The sequence below is a fragment of the Phalacrocorax carbo genome, chromosome Z (assembly GCF_963921805.1).
Source record: "Phalacrocorax carbo chromosome Z, bPhaCar2.1, whole genome shotgun sequence".
In the NCBI taxonomy this organism is placed as follows: domain Eukaryota; kingdom Metazoa; phylum Chordata; class Aves; order Suliformes; family Phalacrocoracidae; genus Phalacrocorax; species Phalacrocorax carbo.
Genome location: NC_087548.1, coordinates 41,574,122 through 41,601,161, shown reverse-complemented (window position 1 = coordinate 41,601,161; position 27,040 = coordinate 41,574,122). Strand labels below are relative to the sequence as shown.

The 27,040-nt window shown below is 39.4% G+C and overlaps 1 protein-coding gene across 2 annotated transcripts in view; it reads left to right on the top strand.

Annotated features, from left to right (window-relative positions):
- The window catches only part of LOC104047646 (guanine nucleotide-binding protein G(q) subunit alpha), a 137,369-nt gene that overhangs the window by 5,093 nt on the left and 105,236 nt on the right, over positions 1 to 27,040 (top strand). Inside the window, exon 1 of one of the 2 annotated variants that reach the window (XM_064439329.1) lies at positions 2,560 to 2,577. The exons of the other annotated variant lie outside the window; for it this stretch is intronic. The gene's annotated coding sequence lies outside the window, so the exon portion shown is untranslated. Of the gene's footprint in view, positions 1 to 2,559; positions 2,578 to 27,040 lie in introns of those variants that run through there. 2 annotated transcript variants of the gene reach the window in all.

The window sequence follows — 27,040 nt, the reverse complement described above, 5'->3', positions numbered from 1 at the left end:
CAAAACGCCTTTATATATTCTTACGCAGAGATAGATGTCCATATATAAAATTAACTTTTTTTTTGAGGAAACACAAATCATCATCTAGATACCAGTGTGATAATGTATGAAGAACATATATTTAGAACATATTGAAGAATGTATTTATTTATTTTTAGTGCATCAAAAAGGGGTATTCTGTTTGCAGCCATTGAAAAGGTTGTACTGCTCTTTTGGTTTTACTTCTCTAGAAGAGATCTACACCCATTGAAGTTAGCAGCAACTAGCTGAGGGCCTGAATAGTCAAAGAATTCTGACTAATTTTATACATATGTCAAGAGCCAAGTGGCCCCAAATTTGTACCTTACATTGGCAAGTAATATTGAATTAGTGCAGGAGGGAAAAATATATGCTGAACAGAAGAGTCTCTTGAGAATGGACATTTGAGTGTATGCTGTGAAGTTAAGAAATAATTCTGCTTTGTTAGCTGCTTCAAATTATTTTTGTTGGTCTAGAATGGCAATGGCAATTTCACAGGGGAAAGCATATATTTTGAAATAATATGACAATCTCTGCAAAATTAATCCCAGGAAGGTGTGAAATAACATTATAAGGTAAATGTGTGATTAATGGTAATTAGCTTTGTTGCAGTAGTATAACACTTTAAACCCTAAGCATTTTTTCTTGCCCTGCTGAATGGTGTAAGGCTCAGGAAAAAATCTGTTCTTACACTTGAATGCTGCTGTGTGTGTGAACAGCTGTTATTAATAGAATTAAGAAAGTTTTTTAGCATTCACCTTTTATTTACTCTTAATTATAAAACCTCTGACTGGCAAGAATGAAGAGCAAGAAAGCAGTACAAAACCAAGAAAGAATTACAACGTAGGAAATACTAGGAAGCCATATGTATGTGGTGTTCTTAGTATCAAAGAACAAAGCATGCAGCAGACTTTAAGCGTTGTTAACTCTGTGCAGAAGTTAGATGCATCTAACGCTGGAGGGCACGAGTCGAAGAGATACCAAAGTTTTAAAAGTTAAAAATTTTGAAAGTTACTGGGGGAGTTCCAGGAACAGCGCAAGTGTTTTTCAAGCTAAATTAGAGATTAAATCTTAAATGTTCTGAAAGCACATTGTTGCCCCAATAAGTAATGTTGATACAGAGACTAAACTGAAGGGTGATTGTCTACAGATTTTTGTCCTTTGTGGGTTTTCAAAGGACAAATGGCATGGAATAATCAAACCAAAAACCACTTAATTTGCACACTATGCTTAGCGTTTAACAGTGCTGTAGAGTTTTATCCCAGAACCCCTGTGCATATGGAGTTGCCAACAGAAGAGTGCTGTTGATTTCATTCTGCATTTGAGAAGGTGGTGTGGCTATTCCAGAAACAAAAATTAAACTCATGAAATAAGATTCCTTCTTTGTTGATCCATTCAGGCAGGATCGTCCAGCAGACTACTGATATGAATGAGTGGTGTTTCAGTTTGACTTTCTCTGAAGAGGAGGTAGTGTGCAATACGTGCATAGCTTGAATAAAGCAACAGAACATTAGAAGGTTTTTGAAAGTTGAAACCCCTAGTGATTCAGTAAATTGAAAAGATAGAGGCTGTATCACTCTTGCATTGGCACAGCTGAGCTGTGTATTGACGCCTTCATCTCGGAGCTATGTTGTTTGTAAGTTAGGTTGACCTGTTCTTGTATCTGTTAGGATCGGGACTAGACAATTTTGTCTACTGCCTGGGTCCGTTTTTCTCTCAGAGCGAATAGATGGATTAAATGGCTACCCAAGGTCCTGTCCTCATTGATTATCTATGCTTTTTATATCTAGGAGAATGCCGTGGTGGTGTTTGTTGAAATGCTTTGGGACTCAGCCCCAGCTATCAAAAGTCTGTTGAAGGAGGATTTGTTTTTCCCTGATGGAAATTGTGGAAAGGGCAGTCAGCATTTGAAATATGTTATATTCCTTTTTTAAATTTTTCCCCCTCGTGAGATCTTCTCTTCTCTGAAGAGATCAATGCAGTTAGGTCCTTAATTCTTTTGAAGTTAACTGAAAACACAGCTCTAATCTTGGCAAGTATCACCAAATTTGGATCAGAAGGCTTTTTTTTCCAGATGGGGTTAGCCACCTTCAAGTTAAATCCAAGGTAAGAGCTCAGGTTTACTATTCTGTAGGAATGTGGTGTAATTGGATGGGATGGAAACCCAACCTGTTACAGATTCTTTCAGTAAACAGGGAACAAGGGTTTAGAAATTACTGGTTTAGTTATGATATAGCCATGACATCAACCAAAAGAAATCCTCTTTTTGATCATAATTTTATAAACTGAGGTATGATGTAATAAACATGTCTGAGGTATATTTTGAAATTTTCCATTAGACAGAAATATTTTAGATTTTACAGTACTTGCCCTTACAGCACAGAATATAGATTACTGCCTTAGTCCTCTTAGTATGTCACTATACCTGAACTATATGCTCATTGCTTCCTAGCATACTGCTCCTTGATCCTTGGCTAGTTTATTGGTCTACCAGCTGCAAACTCAGAAGAAACAAGATAATCTTTGGCAAGAACCCTTGTACAGAGATAGAGCATTTATGTAAGTTAAGGAAAGTTGCTTTTCTCTCCTTGTTCTATAAACCCATTACAGGAGCATTTTTAACTCTTAAGTATTTTCTTGCTTATATTAGAGAATGTCAGAAAAGAACACCAAAAGCTATTCTGGCCAATGTTTCTGCGTGAATAGAGTCAGCCAGAAAGTCAAACAGAAGGTTTCTGTAGCAGCAACTGCTAACTTATAAGGCCAGAAAAAGAGAAGAAAAAAAAGTTGGAAAGATGCCATCATTCTTTGTGCTTTTAGAAACTCATCGGGCTTGGGAAACTGAGGATCAAGTATGGAACGTTCATTTTACTCTAGTACTGGAATTGGTAAGCACTGGGTGTGCCACTTCATCTCATAGGCAAGAGCAGTAAAAGCAATGAAATTAAATGCTGAAAACTAAAGGCATTGTTCATGTGTCTTCAACATGTTCGTATATAGTTACCCAGGTACTTGAATGATTGCCCTTTTGGAGTATGTTATTTAGATGGCATTGAAATCAATGTTTATTTTGATAGTGAAACCTTTCAAAGCTGGTTTGCAAAAAGGAACAATTAAAAAAAAACCCCAGACCAAAAAAAACCACAAACCCCCAAATACTCCTTTGTTACCAGCATATTTTGCTTTAACTCAGTTGATCTTTTAGGAGAGAAAATAATGATTCTTCTAGTACTTCTCACTTCTACTTTGTTTGTTTGTAGAAGGGAAATAATAGTAGCCTAGAAACTGAGACACTGTATGGTTGTGCTGGGGAAAAAAGCACAAAAAATAAAACACATGGTCTTACACATATATTTAAATAGCTCTGGATAAATTCTCTTTTGCTCCTTTTAATTTCGTGTTTGTGTGTTGACAAAACCTGACATGTAGAAGTGTTTTCAAAAGACTGACAATCTTCATGCCAACTTAATCTTTCCTGTCCTGAGGCTGCCAGTTTTTATTAGGGGTGGTTATGATGTATGTGCCTGGTCATCATTAACAACAAGATCGGTAGCTTATCTCAGAGTGCAGGCCACCAAGCTGCTGTCTGACTTTTGAACAGTGCTGACCTGGCCCAGTACTGAAAGAGGGATTCAGAGGTCATAGTCCCTTTATCTCATTACCATTCTTCTAATCATCAAGTCTCCTTTTAAGTGAATTTTTGTGCAGGGTTTTGATCTGGAAAGTTATAGGTGTTGGGTGTCATGCCAAAAGGATTTAATATAGATCCCCCATGAGAAACACTTCTGATGTGTGAAACTCTTTTTTTCATCTCCCAAGATGGGGAAACATCTTTGGCAATGCTAAAACTCACGCCAAAACTCAGGCTATAACCTACCCTTAGTTTTAAGGTCATGGAACAGATCCTCTTGGAAGATACGTCAAAACATATGGAAGACAGGGAGGTGATTCGTGGCAGCCAACATGTCTTTGCCAAGTCCAAGGCTTTCCTGGCTAATCTAGCAGCCTTCTATGATGGAGTAATTGCATCAGTGGACAAAGAGCTATGGATGTCATCTGTCTAGGCTTCTGTAATATGGTCCCCCACAACATTCTTCCTGCTAAATTGGAGAGGTATGGGTTTGATAGATGGACTGTTAGATGAATAAGGAATTGGCTTGATGGCTGCATCCAAAGCATTAGAGTCAATGGCTCAATGTCCAAGTGGAAATTAGTAATCAGTGGTGTTTCTCAAGGGATTGTACTGTTTAATATCTTCATTATGACGTAAATGGTGGGATTTAGTTGCACCCTCAGCAAATTTCCAAATGACACAAGCTCAGTGGTACAGTTGGTACTCTGGAGGGAAGGGATGCCATTCAGAGAGACCTTGACAGGCTTGAGGGGTGAGCCAATGTGAACCTCATGAAGTCCAACAAAGCCAAGTACAAGGTCCAGCCCCTGGGTCAGGGCAAGCCCCAATATCAGTACAGACTGCAGGATGAGTGTATTAAGAGCACCCCTATGGAGAAGGACTTGGGGGTACTGGTGGATGAAAAATAGAACATGAACCAGCAATGTGCACTCACATTCAGAAAACCAACCGTATCCTGGGCTGCATCAAAAGAAGCATGGCCAGCAGGTTGTGGTAGGTGATTCTGCCCCTCTACTCTGCTGTGGTGAGACCCCAGCTGGAGTACTGTGTCCAGCTCTGGGGTTCTCAGCACAAGAAGGACATGGACCTGTTGGATTGGGTCCAGGGAAGGGCTGCAAAAATGATCCAACGGCTAGAGCACCTCTGCTGTGAAGAAAAGCTGTGAGTTGTTCAGCCTGGAGAAGGAAAGGCTGCAGGGAGACCTTATTGTGGCATTTCAGTACACAAAGTGGGTGTATAGGAAAGCTGGAGAGAGACTTTTTAGCAGGGTCTGTTGTGACAGGACAAGGGGCAACGGTTTTAAACTGAAAGAGCGTGGGTTTAGATTGGGCATAAGGGAGAAAATTTTTTTGTGATGAAGGTGGTGAGACACTGGAACAGGTTGCCCAGAGAAGTTACAGGTGACCCATCCCTGGGAGTGTTTAAGGCCATGCTGGATGGGGCTCTCAGCAACCTGATCTAGTGAAACATGTTTCTGCCTGTGGCAGTGGGGGTTGGACTAGATGATCTTTGAAGATCCCTTCCAGCCCAAACTATTCTGTGACTCCATGATTAGAGTGCTTTGGTAATAAATAATTTCTTGGAATGAAAGATCTTATAACTCTTCCTAACCTGATTTGCCTCTGAAAATGAACCTAATCTTACTTTCATTTTTCTTGGTGAGAAGAAAACGTTGGAAGAAACAGTGTGAGATTTTTTTTGTACTGTGTTCAGTTTCTTCATAGTCTCTGTTTATCTCAGCATTGAAATGGTAAGTAAAGGAGATAATAAATATTTAAATGAAAAATAGAAATGTAAACGTGAAAAGATAGATTTCACTTAAATGACTCGTCCTGCTGGTTTAGCAGCTGATTTCATAGGAAGGCAGAACAGGCAATTTAGGAGTAAATTTCCTTTTATCAAAATGTAAAAGCAAATACTTTCTATAAACGGGACTAAGATTCATTGGAATTACTGAATTTGAGTAAATTGACTAATAGCATGTTTGATCTAATTATGATGTCAACATCAGTAATATTTTACTTTTAAAGATGGCTTGGTTTGTGAATATTTGAGCTTGCGTTTTAATACCATCTGTGATCATAAGAATCTAGAAACATTCTTTGTCCAGAGTAATTTTTGTTCTCTTGGGGTTTATTTACTTAATTCCATTCATTCCTGCTTCTTATCTGCAAGACATGATAATAATAAATTCAGATTCACTGTGGTTTTGTTCTGTGCTTGGCTGTACAAGAGAGTAATACACTACTATTAATTATTAAGTCTAGTTAGGGTTAAGAGCTAGATTCCATGATAATCTCTAAAGATTTTAGCCTTTGAACAAAACCCAAAGATCAACAACGTGAACAGAATTTGCTAATAGCTTCATTGTGGCTGTACACCCAATGACAAATGCAAACCTGTGACAATGAACAGTGCAGTTGATATGTATGCCTTTAGTTACTTCCCTTGAACAAATTTCTAACAAAAGTGTTCTCTGGGTAGTGGCATTCTTGTGCCCGTCTTGTTTTTTTAAATTTACAACCATGTTAGTTTTGTTATTGCAGTTTTCATTTGTTTATTCTCAGAAAATACTTTGGCTGAATCTTTTGGTATACAGGCTTTTTTTTTGGTCTACAGTTTCATATAGTAAGGGGAGGAGCATAGTATTTAAACTCTTACATTGCATTTTTTTGTCTGTGGAGCTTCTACATTAAATAATACAAAACCAGTAAATCAGGAGAAGATACATGGCTTTCGTTGTTTAAAAAGGCAAAAGGTGTTCTGTTTATTGGTAATAATGCACCATTACTGTATATATGACTTGTCAAGCTATTATCTTTTGTTAGAGTAGCTTAAAAGAACAAAAAACCAACCATGACAGTACTTCGTAATGCCTTTGCTTTGTATTTTAGTTGTTTGTTTCTCCAAGGAGTGATGATATTTTCTGAAATAATCCATAGATGGAGAAACAGGTCATCACCTTCTGTGCCTGTGTGTTTTATTTTTCTTGTTTACATGATACCAAGCTACTGTGGCATAGTGACACACAATTCTCTTAATACCTTCCCATTTCCTTGCAAGGTTTTTATGTGCACGGAGAGCCAAAACCCTGGGAAGGTGTCAGAACAGAGCCATAAGCAAGACAAATGTTTATTTGTTGATTTAGTGTATTTGGTTTCTTTAAAACAATATTTCAAACTACCAATCCAGGCTGTAGATTAGTATAGTGACATTACTGGTATGTATCATTGTGCTCAGTAGCTCACAGGCTTGCTTGTGTGTGGTTTTTGGCGGGGTTTTTTCATTTGTTGTTTTGGGTTTTTTGTTGTGGTTGCTCTCTCTTTTGGGGGTGGGGTGTTTTTTGAAAAATATGTCTGTTCCAAGAAGCACCTGCAACCTGTCTGATAAATTCCACAATAAACAGGTTATTTTCTGATATTAGATTAAGTATAAGAAATAAAATAACTACACTACTTGTGGTTTAAACTCATCATCCTCTTGAACATTACATTTATTAATAACTTCCAAGACAAAAAAAATATTCCAGTATCCCGTTTGTGTCTCAGTCTGAACGGGTCCTAGTTCAGTCCTAACCCTCTGGAGTTCCTAATCCTTTAATCATTCTTGTAGCTGTCTTTCAACTCCTTTCCAACTCTTCAGCATAATTTCTGAAGTATAGACAATGAAATTGAACACTGATGTCTATATACTTTCTGTTACAAGTACAGTAGTAAAATTTCTCTTCTGCTAGCTGGGATACCACTGTTGAGGTATGTTCAAGGAGTGCAACAGCCTTTTGAGCCATGACATTAAACTATTCGTGTTTAGATGACTATCTGTTGTAACTCAAATACTATTCTAAATAATTGCTTTTCAGACTTGGTTCATTCATTGTTTGACAGACTTACATTTAGCAGTATTCAGATGCACAGTCTTTGCCTGTTTCTGGTTTACAGGTTATTCCAATTACTTTTCAGCATCACATCCTCTTAATTTGTCAGTCCACAGCTTTTGTGTCACCTACAAGTACTGTCAGTAATGATTCTGTGTTTTTATTGTATCTCGCGGGTCAAGATATCTAAGTTTGTTACCCCAATCTTAATATTGCTGGGATCCTATTTGGAAGACAGCTGTCTGCTGAGGACTTTTACCTGTGTAATTTAACACTTACTGTTGAAACAACTGTTATTTAATGCATGCTCTGTTGGTTTTCTGTATGTCGCCAAATCAGTTGCTTAGCAGATGCCTAGTTCCTCAAAACCACTGGCTTGTACAGCAAACCATCTGAAATACTGTAACTGCATAGCTCTTGGTATGTACTCTCTTTCCCTCACCCCTTTCCCATCCCTTGGGTTTTGGGGGGTAATATTTCAAGGCAGGGTGATTTTCTAGCCAGTCCTTGTAAAACTCTTTGATAAAGGGTATCTTGGACTGCTGAGTGACAATGTTCTAACTTTAGTACATCCTCTGCACTGTTTCTCTTCAGTGGGTGCTACGGTGGAAACTCTTTCATTGTCATTGCAGATGTGGTCTGTGTATCCTTATTTAAAAAAAAAAAAGATAAATATCTGCATATTATGTATAGTTTTTCCATATTAATAAATATTAAGTTGTTCTACTGCAGCAGTTTAGTGAGGGACCAATGTGGTTTTAGGTGTTTTGTGATATATAAAAAAAAAAAAGGCGAGGTCTCGCGTGGAGCCCTAGAGTTCTTCCTTTGACTGTCTCCATTCACAGTTTGTGAAATTTCCCAAATTTTTGGCTTACATATTACAATTTTCTCCTTTTATCTCCCCTCCTATCCAGGCTGCTTTTATTATTTTTCATTTTTCCTTTTTTTGTGGAATTGAGGCTGTCTAGGCTATTTCATAAAATGTTCTGAAATGACTCCCGGTTGTTGTTCTTTTAAATCTAAGTCCAGTTATTTACACTTGTAATTCTGTCAGCTTCTGCGAAAGTACCTCTCCTAAAACACAGTGTACCTCTTAACATACGTCTACTAACTACTACTACTACCGGTGTTGGACTTCTTGTGTTTACACATAGCAAATGGTATCCAGTTGTAATCACATGCTCCCACAGTTACTTTTGACTGTAGTTCTGCCACGTGTTCTTTTTCTTAAGAAGTATGTCTGTGTAGTGCTTTTCTGGTTTAGAAATTACAGTTTGTAGACTTGCAGAAATACAAAGGTAATGTGCTTGAGACCTCTAGTATCAGTTACATGGCCCTGGCACACTCTACCTCCTTCCCTTTTCATTAATGTGTGTAAGGAGCCCTGCACTGTTGTCTGTCACATCAGCTGTCATTTAGTCATCTGCTACGGCACCAGCTTTTGTGTGAAATTTTCTCTATTAGAATTTAAGCCAAAAATATTAAAGATCACTGACTGCAAGCTACTTCTGAAGTGTCAAAAAAGCTAATCACTGATCCTTCACCAGTATAAACTTTTGCTTCAGTTTTATCTCCTGCTTCAAATCTACATCTGTATATTAGCAATCGTTTGGGTTTATCACCAAGGCGTTTAGAACATTTGTACAAGCAGTTTACTTTCTCCATTTAATTGAATTATTAATTTAATTTTAATCTGATTTTAATTTTTTTGCTAAATAAGTGCATTTGCCTCAAACCCTCTTTCACTTCCAATAGTGCAACAATACTCTGATCTCTTTGGCCAGCCAACCTTTCTGAATGTTTTTCCTCCTTTTCTAACAAAACTGTTTAAATTCTGCAGCTCTACCTTCCAGTGAAATCCAGCGACTAGTCTCCTGAACGAACTTCTCTGTCATGTATTCTTCACCTGTCCCAGAGTTCATCTCTAGGTTGTTCCATTTTCTTCTGATATGGAACAGAAATGTTGTTCAAACTGTGTGTGAGGATAAGTGTGGGGTGTTTAGGTATTTATAATTGGCAAGATGCAGAGTAATTTGTCTCATGGGGTGTACTTCAGGCACATGCACAATTTTGCTCTCATTATTTCTGTTAAACAGAGTTGAGCAAGCCCAGTGATCTATTCTCAGGGACTTGCTTGCATCTAAATAGGGTGCACTCTAATGGAATAGCTATCCCAGCTGTCTGCCTATGCTTCAGGGTACCTGTAGGCTCCTCCTCTGCACTGCATGTACAGTGGTGATGGCTCAACTACCTTATGAGCACTGTATGACTATACACCAGTGCTTTTGTATAAGGGTAAATGCTTGGTGAATGCTGGCAGCAGCTGCTTAACACTTCTGTGAAATATGAAAACAGCTCCAGGTTGCACCTTGAGAAACACTGGCTTTATAGGCCTGCTCTAAGGAGTTCTGCATCTTCTGCAGAAGGTCTGTCCTTAGAAGCTGAGTTCTCCTTATCAAGGAGCAAGTGGCTTTTCCAGGACTTAAGTGCAGGTGGAAGAGTCTGGGATGTATACAAAATACCTTCTCCCACTTACCATCATCTAGCTTTCAGACTTTCGTGGACAGACTTAATCTTAAAGGGATTAAGATTTGAGGACCGTGGCACTCCTACTTACTTGTGGGACTGTGTTGTCTTGTGTAACTGTGAGCCCAGCAGGTTTTTGTGTAATTTTCAGACATACACTGACAGCTGAAGCACAGTCAGGAGTTGACTCTGCACTGACACAGATGCAGCCTGAGCTCCTGTATGCCCTGGAAAAAAAGTTTCTTCATCTAATAGAGTACTTAGACCTCTTCTCATTCTGCCTGGTGGGCAGTGGGTTTGAGGTTAGGTGTCCCAGTACAGGAGGAGGGAAGCATGGAGATTCTGGAGACAGTCCAGCAAAAGGTGCCTAAGGTGATGAAGGGACTGGAACATCTCTCCTGTGAGGAGAGGCTGGGAGAGCTGGGAGTGTTCAGCCTGGAGAAGTTAAGGCTTAAAGAGGGATCTTATCGACTTACATAAATACCTGAGGGAGACTGCAAAGGGGATGGAGCCAGGCTCTTTTCAGTGCTGCCCAGTGACAGGCCACAGACACAGGAGGTTCCTCCTGAGCATCGGGAAACACTTTTTCACTGTAAGGATGACTGAGCACTGGCACAGGTTGCCCAGGGAGATTGTAGAGTCTCCATCCCTGGAGATATTAAAAAAACATCTAGACATGGTCATGGGCAACTTGTTGGTTGGACCGGATGACCTCCAGAGGCCCCTTCCAACCTCAAATAGTCCGTGGTTCTATGAAATACAGTGATTGTGCTGCAGCATCATATTGCAGATGTAGTTCAGCTGTGTCACCAGTTTACTGAAACCTTTAATTAGTGTTCAGGGAATCCTGTGGGATTCTCATTTCACTATGCTGCCACTCACTTATCAATTGCTTATGGGTGTGTGGAGAATTGTTTTGTACACACTCCCAGGCCACTGTGACCCGGTACCTGAGGGGCAATCAGTGAAAACCATAGTTACGCAGTTCAGAAGTCTTCCAGTGTCAGTATGCCAGCATGCTTCTTGGGCTTAAGTCTGTCTGGTGGGGAAGACAGCTGGGTAAATTGGTACCCTGGATTGTGTCTTCGTTGGGTAGTATAGGGCTGTCTTTCAGCTGATGTCTGAACAACTACAGGACTGAGGCAGGCTGTAGCTTCAAGCAGTTGATTGTAGGCTAAGGGGCCTCTAAGCCTGATCTGGTGTCAGTACCCCTGGGGATGTCAGCATTATTATGCAAAGTAGGGCACTTGTGGTTTCAGGAATTTGGCAAATCATTACAAACTGAGTAGACACAGCAGGACTGAAACCCCTGGACTTAGGGCATTGCCAGAGTGTGTATACCCAACACCATGTGTGAAGTACGTGTATGATGCTAGCTGTGCATATAAGCCCAGACCACTACCAAAACATCCTGATAAGTGACACTTGGGTGTGGTCATGAACTCAGTTGTTCTGCCCAGTGCTCAGAGATGCCCTGTCTAGTGCCAGCAAATTCCTTTTGCACAAGACAAATTATTTATAGATTATAAAAAAGTAACAGAAGGAAAAAATATTATCTTCTCCTTCCCTATAAACACTCTTCACTAACAGAAGTAGGCTGCAAAGTCAGGAGATTATTTGCAAAGATGAGGCTTAATCCTCAGTGTGTGCATCCATGAAAGAAAGAGACTGATGGCTCTTTACAAAGGTACTGTGCACCAAATATGTGTATTTTAAAATATGTACAAATAACTTTTTAAAAGTCTGTCCAGTCGAGGTTACTCTGAGGTCAGGTGAAAAGGGTAGGAGGTGAAGAAAAAGTACATAGACTGCTGGTCTGTAGCCCTGCCAGGCTCAGGCCAAGTGCTGGACTGGCAGAGCAGCCAGCTTGCCTTGGTTCCCGAGAGAGAACAAAGATGGCAGGACTTTAATCTGGAGTAAGCTGATGCCTGCTAGGGGGGCTGGTGGCTTCTCTTAGGGGACTTGCGGGGATGGTGAGGAGGGACACAGGCTCAGGTGCAGACAGACACCCACTTCCGAAGTAACAAGTAGTCCTACTCCCACTGCTTTATTGCTTTCTTTAGGAACCCCCCTCCTAGCTAGTGTTTGAAGGAAAGCCTGTACCCTATAACTGACTGGTGTGGTGCACCACATCTCCAGCATCCCACCACTGGTACCCTAAAGCATCTGCTCCTGTTGTAACTAGGTAGTAAAATCCTTGAGGAGGACTGGACACCAGCAAGTGAGAGCCATCAGGTTGTCATGCTTGGATCTTTGCTGTTATTTTTTAAAAATTGACCTGTGTTTTTTCATTTTTTCATAACTGTGTGTGGGTTGGTTTGTTTAAGTGATCTTCTGAGGACGCAACCTGGAGAATTCCTTTGCATCTTGATCCAAAAATGCAAATGTTGGCAAATTGTTTCCCAGGCTCTCCTTAGGCGATTCCGGTAATGGCCCTTAGTTGAGTCAGCTGTTTGGGTTGGGAAAGAAAATAAGTTTTCTTTCCTTTCTTTGTGAAAACCAATGAATGAAAGCAAGGCAAAAGCCATTTGAATGCTGGATTATCTTTCTGTCTGTCCTTTCTTAGTAGCCTGCTTTAGATGTACTAAGGCCTTTTCTCACAAAGATTTGTCTTTTGGACTTATCCCTCGCCCTGCAACGTAAGGTATGTTTAAAACCCCCAAAACAAACAAACACACCCCCAAAAAACAAACCAAACAAACAAACTCCCCACCAACCCCCAGAAAACAAAACCCCTTCCATTTTATGGAATAGAAGTGGAGAAAACTTTAGAGCTTTTGGTGTGCACTCTTCTGGCAGCCAAGTATAGTGAGCTGGTTAATTTTCCAGTGTATCTTGCTCTGTGATGAAGTGCCTTGGAATATCTCTGGCTTCCTTCCTTGAGAAGACTGGAATGAGGAAGTCTAGAAATGTGTTTTTATATTTAGGTTTGTGGTTGTAAATGAAGGTTTCACCTTCCTGCCATTCTTCCTTCTGATTCAGTTGCCTTACTAATTAATCCATTTTCACAGAAGGGGAAAATTATTCTCTCCCCAAGTCTTTTTTGAAGCAGAAGATGTCCTTCACCAATTATTAATGCAAATATCAACGTTTTTTGTTTTCACAGTAATCTTGTTCTGAATTTCAGGCAGCCCTTTAAGTCCATCAGCAAGTACAGTATATTGTTTTTGTGGTGATGCAGATTATCACAGTTCTGTGTTGTGACATAGATGTCATCTAGGAGTATTTCCTCTTTTTCTTAAGCTAATGGTACCTCTGTAATAACAAGTATTGTTAGCCGCCTTCTCTTCCCAGTAATCTCACTGTAATTATAGTTCTACAAGCTACATTTCAGAAGAATGCTGGAAATGATACCAGGCTTTATTCCTGGATCAATTAATGAATCCACACTTACCATCATTTCTCAAAGAAAATGATGATTCAGGCTGATCAAGGTTTTGGGTTTGTGGGGTTTTTTTTGTTGCTGTTGGGTTGTTTGGTTTTGGTTTTTTTTTTTCCTCCTCATTTGCTTGTAGTGTTTTTGATCCTGTAAATTACCAGGGAATAGCTGCACCTTGCCAACTTTGCTGTTTTTCTGTGATCTGCTTAAAATAATCATTACAGTTTGGACCCTGCTGCACGATTCTGTTTCTAAATTATAAGGAGTCTGCCTTCATCTGAGGACTTTGTGGATCATTATCTTACCTTCACACAATAATTCTTCTATTTGGAAAAGTGTCATACTGAAACTAAATTTTCAAGTAGGGGAATGAGAGAGGCAGGAGATGTTACTCTCACAGATGATGCTGTTCCCCCTCTAGCGCATCACCCAGATGGAAAGAGACTGAGGTACCAAAGCTAGCAGAGAGGCAGGTTTTAGTTTACATTGGACTGGAAATGCTTGCCTAGGAGTAGTAAGATTTTCCTGTCTTATCCAATACTCAACTCCGAACAGAGCTTCGTATTTAAATATCTTGGGAACGTCATCTTATTACAATTCCATAAAAAGGGAGTATTAATAGAAGTTCCTTTTCATTCTTTTCTTTCATGTACAGTCAGGTGCTGTTATTTTTGGTGGTGCCAGTAGTTCATTTGTTCTGAAAAACCTTATTTTGGGATGTATTTGAGTGTGCTGTTATATATGGTCTAAACTATACAGTCATACTGGGAAGTAATTTTGACTAATATTTTTGAATGTGTATATGAAAGATCCTGTCACTCTTTCCTCTAAATGTCTGTCTAAAGGCACTGAAATTCAATAATTTATTTGCAGCACATCCAGCTTCTTTAGTTATTGATTTCTCACACTGCAGCTCTCAGCAGGCTTGCACACCGAACTGCGTATGTTCATCCTCATCATGGCACCCTGTGTAGGTAAAGGATCTGTTTGGAGAGATTGCAGGATTCCTGGAGAGAACTGGGTTCTCCGCCAGCAGGCACTTCAGTACCTAGCTTACTTGCCCGTTGACCTGATATGGAAGCCCAGGAAGAATAGGGTGAGTGAGTAAATATGTAAACGGGCAGAACTAGTGGGATAGGAAGCTGAGACTACCTTTTAAGTGAGGATGAGAATGTGATTGGTTTTATTCCCTTTATCTGATGATGCTTCCTGCTTTTCAGTGCATGGATGGAAGATACACACCAGTGTAGGCTGACAGGGAGTTGTCTTTCTTGAGAGGTTAAAGTTGTGAGTTTGAACTGAATTGGCCAAACAAGAGAAATTAATTAAAAGTTTTTTCATGTCCTGCATGACTTTGCTAAACAGTTTACTGTTTTAAGTAGAAGTTCTTTCCTCTTCTGGTTGTATTTTGAAGCAGAGAAAAAGTCCTCACACTTCTTACCAGGGTTGCTCTGATAGGCTACCTCATCATATGAGCCCCTCTGGGAGTTAAGGAGATGTTTAGTGTACAGACTCCATCGGCCATTACAAACCGTGGCAACCACTCTGGTTTTGCCAACAACAAGGTGCTTTTGAGTAAGTCAGAAGCAAAATCCTAAACAGCTGGGGAACTTAAATACTGAGGAAGTACAGATTTTGCTCAGTAGAAGTATAAAGCAGCAGAGCACAGATGTAAAATCTTTGGGCCTAGATTCCAGGTTATTCTGTCTTCTCATGTTCATGTGAGGGGAGTGTGTCTCACAGCCATCCATGAAAACCCCACTGAGGATGATCAATGAAATTCCCACAAAGAGCAGTGGAGTACATGTTGGTAGCCTGAGTACGGCCCTAGTTTTCAGGTAGGAAGTATGTTCTCATCACATACCTAGTGGATGAGCTTTTGTAATAGCATGTGCATTGCCCTGTCATCTTCTGCCTCAGCTTCAGGAGTCCACAAATTGAAATTCACAATAGACGATGGCTGTACTGCCAAGCCTGACAGGTAAGGAGCTCTGGAAATGTAAATACAGTGCCAAAAAGATACATGAAAGATAGTAATAAAAAAATGGCTGTCTCAAAAGTAAATATACATAAATTCCTTACACTATCTTTGATTCTATTAAGTAACAATAAATAAGTAGGAGATGCACAAGAACAGTGTCAGGTACTTGTTGCTCCTATTGTGTGTAGCAGTGACATTGAGCATTCAGTTAATTTTTCATGGGGTTTTTTTGCATCCCAATTCATAAATATTGAATAACCTTTTAAGGCCTAGAAAAGCTTTTGCTATATGAAAGGGCAGACTTAGACTTAACAGAACAGCATCCTAAGTAAAATCAGTGCATGTACTTTGAGCAGCCATGTCAGATTATTATTAACTTTTATGAAATAAACCTGCTATGATCAGAGTGGCTTAATCATCTGAACCAAAGTTTTACTGTAGAGAAACCAAGGATGTTCGAGATTGATTCTTGTTTTCACACTGCTCTCTCTTTGAATGATAACAGCACAAGAATATTTGTAATGAGGGAATAGTTACGTAGTGCTGCACACCCACTAGCTAATCAGTCACTCTGTCACCTTTGCAAGGGAGGAAGTACTTTATTATTATTCCTGTGATCATAGGTGGGGAAGTGGAGGCAAAGGCTATGTCTAAGTTAGCAAATAGCGTGAATGGGAGAGTGGGTCTGTAGGGCAAAAGAGTGTAGGTGTTAGCAACCTGACATCCATTTTCCAGGTTTGGGTTTTTTGCTTTAATCCAGGCCTAGTCTGATCCCAGGGACTAAATGCTTGGTTGTGGATAGAATGCATTAGGTGGGGTCTTTAACTTCCATTTTTACTGGTTTCATTCTAAAGGAATCCAGCTTCTCACTTGGAGACATTTTGATGATCATGAAGGAGAGCACAGTGAGCAAGAGAGATGAGAAGGTTTGTTTCAAAGGTTTTCTCCTGAACTTTGCTTGAAGTAGCGTATGTCTACCCAGAGAGATGCTCTGGCAAGTAGCTTCAGGTGAGAGTTTTGCCATGCCCACAGGTTAGCTGTTTAGTCTGGAGAAAAGGAGGCTGAGGGGAGAGCTTATCGCTTTCTGCAGCTGCCTGAAAGAAGGTTGTGGCAAAGTGGGTTTCGGTCTCTTTTCCCATGTAAAAAATGATAGGACAAGAGGAAATGGCCTCAAGTTGTGCCAGGGGAGCTTGTGATTGGATATTAGGAAAACTTTCTTCACCAAAAGCATTGTCAAGCATTGGAACCCGCTGCCCAGGGAAGTGGTTGAGTCACCATCCCTAGAGGTATTTAAAAGACATGTAGATGTGGTGCTTAGAGACATGGTTTAGTGGTGGACTGAGCAGTGTTGGGTTAACGGTTGGACTGGATGATCTTAAAGGTCTTTTCCAACCTAAATGATTCTATGACTCTATGACTTTCAGAGCTGCTAAGCACAGCTAGAGTGGAAAGGCTTATGTCTGCAGGAATCTCCAGATAGCATTTTATATACATGGAACAAAAACTTGGCCCACGTGGTTGGCTCCTGCTTTGCACAAAAATGGAGGAACTGGCATTTCACCTCAGGAATTTACCCTCTCTGTTAGTGCTGAGAGATAATGAAGTATTAATCCTTTGAAACAGGTTGATTTAGGTTTAGAAACATCTTTTAATTATGTCTGATTTTTGTGGTGAACATGAGCTATTTATTCTCTTCTGTGTATCAGTGCCAGTGGTAGTTTAAAATTACTAGTCCATTATGTGAAAAAAACTTAAAATTTATTGTCCTCTTTATGGTATTCTTTATTTTAAATTATCTGAACCATTAATGGTATTTCACTTGTTCTGTGCTTCACTTTCCATATTGGACCCAGCAGAAAGTTTATACTACAACATAATTAATTGATTATAGAGGTGTTTATTCTTTGATTAGGCATTGTTAAAACCTTTGGTTATTATTTGTCTTTGTTAGCATCTAAATTACTCTCTTTTGTTTGATTTGCCTATTTCTTTCAGTTAGTAGTTACAGCTACTATCAATTCACATCAGTGTTCTTTAACGGAAACATCAGAAAAACAGGAGATAAGAAACATTATCTTAAAAATAAGGAATTGAGCTGGAAAGAATACAAACAACTTTTCAGGCTGTCCTTTTGTCAGGAATAGGTGAAAGATAGCTCTGTTGCTGCGTCTTTTTGCACATGCAAGTACAGAGCCTTTAAAATAACTTTGACCTATGCAGTGTGTGTGTGTAGCTGTGCAACAGTTGTTAGAATGAGAGGTCTGGTGCTGGCTTTCCCATATGTCAGTTCTATGTCTACCAAAATGACCCGGACTTGAATTTTTTCATGCTTCAAGTGAGCCAGATACCTTTAACTTGATGTACAATTATCTTTTACACGTTTCTCAGAAGGTTTTTGGTCACTGATAAAAGTGGAAATTTTTAATTTAATAAAGAGATGGGAAGCTTTTGATCAGATGGTTGATAGAGTACATTTAAAGTGTTGAAGTACTTCTCAGAAATTATCCTGCACTAACTTAGAGGAAAAAAAGAGTATTAGTCCACCAGTTGAGTTTGTAAGGAAGCAAGCTATTACACTGTAATGTTACAGGAGTCAAATACCGCCCTACTTGTGATCTTACGTGATACCGAAAGCAAAAAGCTGCTGACCTTATCTAGGCTATAGTTCACCACCATGGATCTTGTATGATTCTTGGTAAGAAGAAGAATAGTCATTTATGAGGTAAGATGAAGAAGAGAAAGCAAAATATGTAAAAACTCTTGAGATGGGATTGGACTTGGAGCTAGATAGTCTGCTAGCTGAATTCACATGACATGGAAATACAAAATATTAACTTCATTGTCCAACTTCACAGACAAAGAGAATCACAGACTGTCTCTCATGGACTTGCAGAAAATTGATAAATATCTCATAAATTTGATTAGAAAGATGATCAGTTCAAGTAAACAAATCATAGTGTAATTATATGATGCATTAGCTTCTAACTAAGATTGCCGGTAAAATACATAAAAAAGATGCATCTATTCATGTAGCATTATATTAGCAATCCTTCCTTGCAAAAACCAAGACTACCTTTTTGTTTAATAACACTCTGTTTTGTGACTGTACTCTGTTTTGTGACTGTACAGTCTCAAGTCAAATCATGTGTACAGTATTGCTGGTAGGATGCATGTGAACCAACTGCCCCACTCCAGCAGTTGACATAAATGAATTGCCTCGTTGCCCTAGGAGGTCATGTTGGTGATTTAGTAGCTGTCAGTAATGAACTGCTGTTGTAGTATCAAAATACCCAGTACTATATAGGTGGATGACAGGATCTTTCTGATCTGATATAAAAATGAGTTCATTACAGTGTATCAGTGTGTTATGTACTGAGGTTCATTGATACTGAGGTTCTAATGGGATTTCAGCTGGAATGGTTAAAACACTTGCTCTTCTGCAGAGCGCTGCGTTTGTAGGTTTTAAAAAGCTTTACACAAGGTTATTTATTGCATAAATGAGCGCAGTAAATAAAGGCGGGAACTGAAACAAAGATCATATTTGCCAAAACCTACTTACCAAGACAAAAAAGGTGCTAGCAGTAGAACATATTTCCTGGATCCCAGTCCAGTTTCTTTTCCAATGAGCCTTTGTGGTTCATAAATCGAAGAAAATAATTTATGGCTAGTTAGTGAATTGTAGGCTTGGTACTTCATCCTAGTTCCAAACTGCACAATCCCTGGCTACAGAAAAGCTCCAGGGCATCTTCTTCCCTACATACTTGATCTAGATGGCATTTCCGATCACAAGAGGCACATTAGTGTTTAGTAGTCCACAAGGGAAAGCTTATGAAGCCACTGTCTCTTCTGTTTGCTTTAACCTGTAGAGCTTCAGTAGCGGTCAGTGTTTGTACACTGCCGTTATGCTTGATCCGAATATGAGTGCATTTCAGCAGTGGTACGATTCAACACAGGATTATGTCTGTGAAAGGTCCTTGGGTGAAGGCCAGTGCCACACAGAAACCTCGTATTTTCTCATTGGTAATCCATAATAGTGCTGCCTGGAATAGCCCAAAGCAAACATAGGTTGGAACAGCTCAGTGTGTGCTGAATATAATTTTGTCCTTTTTAAAGTGTAGGTACTTCAACACGTTAGGGCATATTAATCTGGACTCTTACAGATGCAGCCCAGGAATAATCAGTGGGACAGTTAATTGTTGTGCAAGTGATTGCAGCCCATGAGTGTTCTTACAGGGCTCACTGACATGCTCAGAGTAAAAGTAGCGTACACACATACTGTAGTCACTGTGCACACGCTTAATAAATCCAGTGCTCTCTGGGAGTGCCAGGCTTACGGCATGCATGCCAGCAGTGTGGTTGTGTTGTGGTTGTGGAGAAAGCCCAGTGATTTTACAAATGTGTCAGGCATGTGGGCTGTATACAGACCTGGTAAATGACAGCCTCTGCAAAGTTCTGCTTTTGTGTTTTATTTACCGTAGGTCCTTCCCTGCAGCAGGGAAATGTCATGGCCAGCAGCCCTGTATGACCACATAGTAGATGGCCTTCCAACATGAAGTTTGTCTTCTTTTCATCTGCAGAAGAAATAGGGATGGTTGCATTTCAGTCTTGCTAATTCAGGAAACACCTGTGCAAGGGAAGGGAATAATCTAAGTCACTTGTCTTAGACTTTAGACCACAATATTTAGGGCTATAAAATGTAGAACTCTTCAAATTTCATATACCTTCCAGAGTTAATCAAATACTAGATTGATTGCAGTCATCTTTTGTTCGAGACAAAATGTTGGTGTAATTGCAAGCTGGTAAACAATATAGAGCACAAATCACTGCATCTGCACTTATTTTGTCCCAGAATCTTAGTTTTACTGAAGCCAGCTAACGTACCTTCTAGTGGAGGGTATATGGCCAAAAGGGAGTATGTATGGTCATGGAGTGCTAGTAAGCTAAGTTTTAAATAAATCCAAATGGCACTGTGTGGAGATGTAGTTAAAATGAAGTAGTTTGTCTGCCTGGAGACTATTCTTGATACTGATGTCTATGTTTAACAAATGAAAAAGATGCAAAACAATATAGGTAATATTTTACTAACTGTGATCTGAAATGGATAGCTTATGTAGAAAAACGTTGCGTGGAATTTTTTTGGTTTTGAATCTCAGAAAAATCTAGCATGCAGCTGAGATGAATAAGCAAAAAAAAACCCTAAGAAAAACAACCTTGAAATCTGTTCTAATTGGTACTTACTTATTGGTTAAATACCAATAGCCTTTAAAAGTAATGCAAGAAAATGTCATTGATATCTGTTCTTTTTGATTGTTTAGAAATAAGTAAACAGTTTTCTGTAACGAAAATTAACAACAATAATATAAACGTATTGGTGAGGAACCGTTCTGAGGACTGGTAAATCACATAGGACAGTTTTAACCACACTGGGCATCAAATGTGTTCTCATTCTGGTAAATGTATGTTTCACCTCTGCTCTGAGAAGGAATGGGATCATGGCCTGTACACCTACTTTTTAATGTAATGAAATACCTTGCAAAGAATTGTTTCTCAACTAGAAGTTAAAAAGCATTAGAACAGGTTATTAATAAACTTGTACAATAGAGCTGTACTAGAGTAAATGTAGGGAATTAGCAGAAAATGAAGTGTTCTGCTGCTTTAATTTCATAGTTTAAAAATACAGTAGTTACTAGAAAATTATAGAGTGAATGCTTTAAATAAGTTTACCTTCATTTGTTAGTATGCTAAAATGTAGATGAAGTCACTTTAGGACAGCGTTGTAACTTGTTTAATCTTCTCACTAGCTACTGAGTCCAGCGGGATTTACCAAAATAAAAGAGGAGTAATAAATTAGTTTGATAAAATTTGACATTTGCACATAACTGAAGCTACCTGTGCAAAAAAAACCACTGTGGAGCAGCTGATGTGTAGTAACTGCTCATACCATGGTAACTCTGTTCTGACTCTTCTCTCCCATGTTAAAAACTATTTAGGTACTTAAGTTCCTAATTGATGGGCAGAGAATTTTTGAAAGCACCTAATGCTCCTTATTCCTTATTTTTCAAGAATGCCTCTAAGATGATTAAAATACACTTTGCAGTATCTCTCGTGATGTCTGCTCTCAGTTTTTTACACTCATGAGTAAAGCTATAGTTTGCAGTAATCTGTTGGGACTACTTAAAGAGTAAGGATGGCAGAATAAAATCCCTAATATGGATCACAGAAAAAAGGCGTTTATGATTAACCTTTCCTGAGGACATTACCACTTTCATTAATTTCTTTTTCCAAAGCTGTTCTGTAACACAATTTTTTTGAAGTGACTGTGTCTTTTCACTCAGCGCTTGTCAGGCCACACCTGGAGTACTGTGTACAGTTCTGGTTCCTGCTGTACAAAAAGGATGTGGACAGGCTGGAAGGGGTCCAGAGAAGGGCCACCAAAATGATCACAGGCCTGGCAGCCTGCCATATGAGGACAGGCTGAGAGAACTGGGTTTGTTCAGCCTTGAGAAAAGGAGGCTCAGATGGGATCTCATCACCATGTACCAGTACCTAAGGGGTAGCTACAAAGAAGATGGAGACTCCCTTTTTTCAAGGAGTCCCATGGAGAGGACAAGGGGGAATGGACACAAGTTGCTCTTGGGGAGATTCCGATTGGACACGAGAGGGAAATTTTTCACAGTGAGGCCAGTTACCATTGGAATAATCTCCCCAGGGAAGTGGTTGACTCGGCCACGTTGGACACCTTCGGGAGTCATCTGGACATGGTGCTGGGCCATCTTGTCTAGACTGTGCTCTTCCTAGAAATGTTGGACTAGATGATCCCTGAGGTCCCTTCCAACCTGTGATTCTGTGATTCTTTTCTTCACTACTGATAGCAGTGGAATCAGTATAGGAGGAAATAACAATTACAGAGTCGTGGTTTTTTTTTTCTTTTTTGTATCCCCCCCACCCCCTGAAATGGTCTGAACATACCTTGGGTCTGCTTAGCGGCAGCAAGGTTTACAATTTATTGCAGTGCTGGTAGTGGAACATTAGTATTTTGATCCTAAGCTGCACAGTGTAAAAATCCATATTTTTATGGAAATACAGTATTACTTTTCTCTTGCAGTTTCAGATTGCAGAAATAACTTTGCACTGAAGACTCAAAAATTTATCTTTTCAGGATTTTCACATTTTGGAAGTTTCTTATTAAAGTGTAGGAAACTCAGTCTTATTTTCTGACCTTACAAGTTATTTTGTTGCGGAAAACAAAATACTTGGCAGACTGAAGTAAAGCTATATGATGCCTGACAAACATGCTAGTCTCTGAAAACTTGTGCAGAAGCCTTTAAAATGTGGGGTTTTTTCCTTCATCTTTAGGAAAAAGATGAAACTGTGAAGTAAAGAAAGCTGTGAAGACAGAACAAGAAAATTTGATCATCAGATTTTTAAAGCTGATCTCAGATGACGAGGGACAAGAATTGATATTTATTTGGATAGAAACATTAATTTAAAATTTTATATCAGGGAGGTAACACGGGGAAGCTGGGATTGACTCATTTGTTCTTGTAACACATTTCTACTGTTTTATTTTTTGTCTGCCACAGTGAGAAAGTAGTCTTTAACTGCATAGTTTGGTCAGCTGTGTTGCTTTACTGGAGCTGACAAACCTACTGTTGTGTACTAGGTAACACTTTTTCCTGAACAGCTACAAATTGAAGACCATCCCCAAAACACTTCAGTTGTCTTCTATGGGACTTTTCCTATGTGCTAGGCTTTAGAGGACCAACCTCTGTCCTCTGGCCATAAAGATCACAATGCTTACACATTTTTGTTGGTGATGATAAAATAAAAAATTGGCTGCAGCTTCTTCATGGCAAACATTTTTAGGAGGTAGCTGCTAATTAGCATAAGGTGTTGATTGTATTGGATGTGCACATATGATTCAGCAGCTTCTGGGTACTTACCTGAGAGGGTGCAGTCGTTAATTTTTTACTAATAACACAAAGGCTTCTAGCAGTGTTTGGGTCAGTAGGGCAATAGTGCTGGAGCAGCTGGACTTTTTCATCCCTTTCTTCTATGACAGATGAAACACCTGGGCTCAGCAAAGTTTCAAAAAAAACTGGCAGCTGACCAGAGGAGAAAGGAGCAGAGTTCAGAACTACCTGGCTATTGCATCTTCTGCTTCCCATCCCTCTTGAAAACAAAACTGTTGCGAAGCATGGAATAGGGCAGGCCACAGCTGCTGCTGAGAGAGGCATCCTAATCTGTTTCAGTTACTGCTTGCTCACCAATGTACCAGCAGCCAAATGGCTCCGCGTTGCTTGTGCTTGAAGGCTTGGGAGAGAGCTTAAAACGGACCAGAAACAAATTCTGCACCATGAACTTTGTAGGGAACTACTGTGCCTGCTTCTTGTCTGTCCTCATGCTCCCGTGCCAAGGGCCAAGCCATGCATGTGCCAGGGGGAGGTGGTTGGCAGCTTGCACCCTGATTGATGACACAGGCAGAGGTGGCTTCTTTAACACCGCAGCTTTTCTCTCCTGGCTTGCACAGTGCAGAGACCTGCAGGGAGCGGTTGGACAGCTGCTGGTGGGTTCATGAGAAGTAGCCCTGTGCGAAGGGCGTGCACAGTCACTGGTGGCGACACCTCTGTTTTGGTGGTGATTTTGCAAGTTCTGCAGAATGATATCAAAACCCATATGGAGGGGTGTGTTGGTCAGAAATTGTGAAGTTAGTGGAGGAAATGGTGCTTCTCTTAATACTTTTCCTTGTGTTGAAAAATGTTAGCATTTTCAACACTTGCACTGTCCATAAAATTAACTTCTATTACAGAAGATTGAAGGTCTTTAGGGCAGTAGTGGTGTTACGCTGGATTTTATACATTGAAAAGTTCTAGGCTATTTTTTAATCATTGTAAGCTATTATCTGTAATTTCTTTCTTCCTTTCTTCCTCCCAGAGTAAACCTGGGAATGAAGAAAACATTTTTAGTAACTTCTCTTGCATTTCAGAGTTTTTCATGATATATTTTCAGACAGTCCAATCTGATATTAAAAGGGAATTAGATAGTGATTTGTCAAAAAGTATTTTAATTTTTAAATTGAAAATTGACAGAATTTTAGATCAAGAGTTTATTCTGCCTGTTCATACACAGGACCCTCCTTACGGATGCAGGCCTGGTGTAAGTCTAAATAAGTCAGTTTTTTCCCTTTGTTACCGTGTTTTTACTGCAAGGTTATAAAAAGAGCGATGCAAAAGTAGAACTGAATACAGAGTTGCTAAATATAATCACCTTTCAGCATCGTGCTGTTGTGGTTGTTGGAAGTAAATCCTTGTTTAGATTTGGACAGTTAACTCTGCTTTGTGTGGACAGATGGATGTGTGCTTGGTTGGTTGGGTTTTGTTCAGCTGAACTGAAATTACAATACAAAAATTTATAAAGAATGTTCACTTGTGTGGATAAAATTTTAATAACCTAAAACATAAACTAAAAATTTGGACTGGAACACTTTTCATTTGATTATTGTGCAAAGGAATGACATGCAAAATAACTGTTTACTTCCTGGAAGTAAGTTTCCTCTAGATAGAAAAAAAAAAAAACAACCAGCTAACAGAAACTAGAAGCCCTTCGCCCTACCACCTCACCCCTGTGTGAGCTTCAATTGCGTTATGGTTCTTTGCCCTGACAGTTAAATTTGTGTATATATATATGTGGTGTACAAAATCAGGATAAGAATAGATTATCAAGCATAAGTGTGCTCTTGAGTATCTTGCTCCATAGCACTGAAAATGGCTAGAAATATATTCAGTGTAATCTCTGAAAGTAGACACAAGTATAACTAGTGAAAAGCAGAATTATGTGAATGCTTGTAAAACAAAAACCCAGCACTGTAGAAAACTTAATTACTCAGGGACTTAAATGAATTTGGAACTTTCTCTCAGGTGCAGAAGTAAACCAGGATTTATAGTGCCAATAACTTATTTAAATGCCAATGAACAGCACGCGGACTGTCATTAAACAGGAAGCCACATGTAATTTCAGGAGAGGTCAGAGCTATGAAGAGACTCTAGGAGAGAAAGTGGCTTTTTCTAAGGTATGTAGCCAGTATTACCTGCTGTTGGCTAGAGCTGATGTTTAAGTAAAACAGTACCTGTAACTCAAAATGCATTTAGTTCCTGCACTGCTTAAGATTTCCTTTAATAGTGTAAAAGTATCCAGCAAACAGATACTTTTTCTGAGAGGCAGCAAGGCATGTTGCTTATCCACAGTTTCCATTGTGTTCTGATTGATGTTATCTTACATTTTTTATTATCTTTATAAATAGAAAGTGGTTATTTATTAATCTAGTCATTCTTGGTTGATATTTTGTGTGTGTGTGTAAAGTAAAAAATCTGAAAATATTCTAATAACTTCCAGAGGAGTTAATAATCTGGTACACACAAGGCCACCTAGTTGGGTCTAAATAAATATGTACCTTCAGCTTATAACAAAGTAACTCTAAAGAGGATGAGTAATTTCTCTTGAAGAGAATGCAGGAGTCCTGGAGGCGTCAGTTTTGACTTGCCTGAGATGTGGCTGGAAACTGTTTGGCTTTGAGCTGCTGCAGTAGTTCAGCTGAGCAGGTTAGTGGTGTCAGAGCTGGGCTCAAGCTGGCCTGTCTGAAGGGGCACGAGCAGTGCGTGCCATCCCCACAACAGTGTAGTGCTCCACCTTGCTGCCTCCTGACTTCTCTGCTCTAGGAGCAGAATGCTAAAACGTTACTTTAGCCAGAGGAAAGCGATGCTTTAAGTGGCATGGCATGCTCATGCACCGCAGTGTTAGAAATGCAAATACAAAATTATGTGACTGGATGCTTTCACGAGTAAAATCTGCCCACTTGTCCCTGGTGTCTTCTCATACTGTGTTCTTAGTGACCCAGTAGTAGCTCTCATCCTTTACCTCCTCCAAGCTTAAAATTTTTCAACTTTTCAGTTATTTTTTTGACCAAATGCTGGATCTGAAAAGAATGCCGCATTTCTCCAATTATGTACCTAGCATTAAAATACCTATATGGTATAGTGTATAAGGCTAGCAAGGATGTCCTCTCAGAACTTAGCTATTCAATTTACTTTCTATCTTTTTTCTTAATATAAACCAGGGATTTTTTTTTTTGAGAATCTAATTATAATTTTTTTAATTATAAGGTTGTTCTTTGGTAATACTACCCTTGACCTGATTTTCTTAAGCTCAGAGAGTGCCAGTGGTATATTTGTGTCTCAGAGTCTTCACCACTCTGTGTGTGCATCTGCATGCACATGAAAGTATGCACATAGGTATATTTACATGAAAATAAGCAAGGAACATTGTTAAAACATGAACTTGTTCGATCTTTTATTAATAATATTCAAATCTTGTTAGATTTGAAATGGTTGAAATTAGACGTGGGCAGTCTTTCCTGAGATATAACAATATAGCAGTTGTGTTGCTCCTGTCCAGCTAACAAGCTGGCTGGCCCATGTCCCCTTTCATTGCAGGGGGAGAAGGTGTGCAGAGGGGCTAGCTTCATTTTGGAAGAGCCATTTAATTAGTGTACGGCTTCTTGCAGGAGCTGAGAAGACATAAATTGCAAGAGGATGGCAAAAAATAAATAGCTAGTGACTCTCTCTAGAGGAA